Below are 1449 nucleotides of genomic sequence, written 5' to 3'. Positions count from 1 at the left end.
ACCTGTGTCGTGGTTTAACCCCAGCCAGCTACTAAGCACCACGCAGCCGCTCACTCACTCCCCCCATCCAGTGGGATGGGGGAGAAAATCAGGAAAAGAAGTAAAACTCCTGGGTTGAGATAAGAACGGTTTAATAGAACAGAAAAGAAGAAACGAATAATGATAATGATAACACTAATAAAATGACAACAGTAGTAATAAAAGGATTGGAATGTACAAATGATGCGCAGGGCAATTGCTCACCACCCGCCAACCGACACCCAGCCAGTCCCCGAGCGGCGAATCCCTGCCCCCCCACTTCCCAGTTCCTAAACTAGATGGGACGTCACATGGTATGGAATACACTGTTGGCCACTTTGGGTCAGGTGCCCTGGCTGGGCATGAGAAGCTGAAAAATCCTTGACTATAGTCTAAACACTACTGAGCAACAACTGAAAACATCAGTGTTATCAACATTCTTCACATACTGAACTCAAAACACAGCACTGTACCAGCTACTAGGAAGACAGTTAACTCTATCCCAGCTGAAACCAGGACAACCTGCCACTGCTTAATTATTATCCCCAGGGATAGTCTCTTGGGAATTATTAATGGTAGGAGTAAATTCCCAGGGCAGAGTGAATCAGGCCAAGCAGTAACCTTACAAATATGGGCTCACTAGCCATAACTCATGCCTTACAGCTTGACAAGTATCGAACATCCAGGACGTTCTTACAGATAACAAAAATGGGCGTTTGTAACTTTTTAAAACCAGGCCCGTCGCATTTTGATGAGGAGACTTTACAAGTCTTTCCGAGTAAAGTGTGATCAGAAATGGCTGATTGTAGTTGATTTGATAAAAATCGATCTGTCCCCCGGAGCAAGTATTTGCAATCTACGGGAAAAACAATTCCACAGTTTTTGTAAGAAAACACGCACTTAACTTGTAAGTACTTATCTAAGTTAATGTTTTATGTCATGGGAACCAGCTTAACTTGCATGCTAAAATGAAACACCAATGCAGAGAGCATCTTAGTAGACATAACCAAGCTCAGGCAGAGATCTACCGTTAGAGAGTTTTTTAACCAAGGTCCTTCCCTCAGCCCCCCACTCCCATTTTGTTCCCAGAAGGAAGTAGGGGATGACAAGATTTCGGACCCCCCCCTCCCCGCCGCAGCCCAGGGCCGCCACCAGGGGCTTCCCCGCCCGACGACGCAAGTACTGCTTCCTTGGAGCGACACGTGCCAGCCCACTACCGGCACACCGAAGACGGAGTTTTTCTTATTATCGACAGGAGCAGGCCGAGGGATTTTTTGTGGGTGTCGTATTTCCACGCCACCTGCCTCGTTTCTCGTGCCGTCTGACCACCCACAGGCAGCGAACGGCAGCTCCGTCCCGCCTCAAACCCTGAGCGAGCGGGAGCCGCCGGGAACCGCCTTCCCCTCCCCGGACAGCCGCGGCCGGGCTCCG

The sequence above is a fragment of the Haliaeetus leucocephalus genome, unplaced genomic scaffold (assembly GCF_000737465.1).
Source record: "Haliaeetus leucocephalus isolate CR32 unplaced genomic scaffold, Haliaeetus_leucocephalus-4.0 Scaffold526, whole genome shotgun sequence".
Taxonomy (NCBI): Eukaryota; Metazoa; Chordata; class Aves; order Accipitriformes; family Accipitridae; genus Haliaeetus; species Haliaeetus leucocephalus.
Note: the sequence above shows the minus strand (reverse complement) of the source record.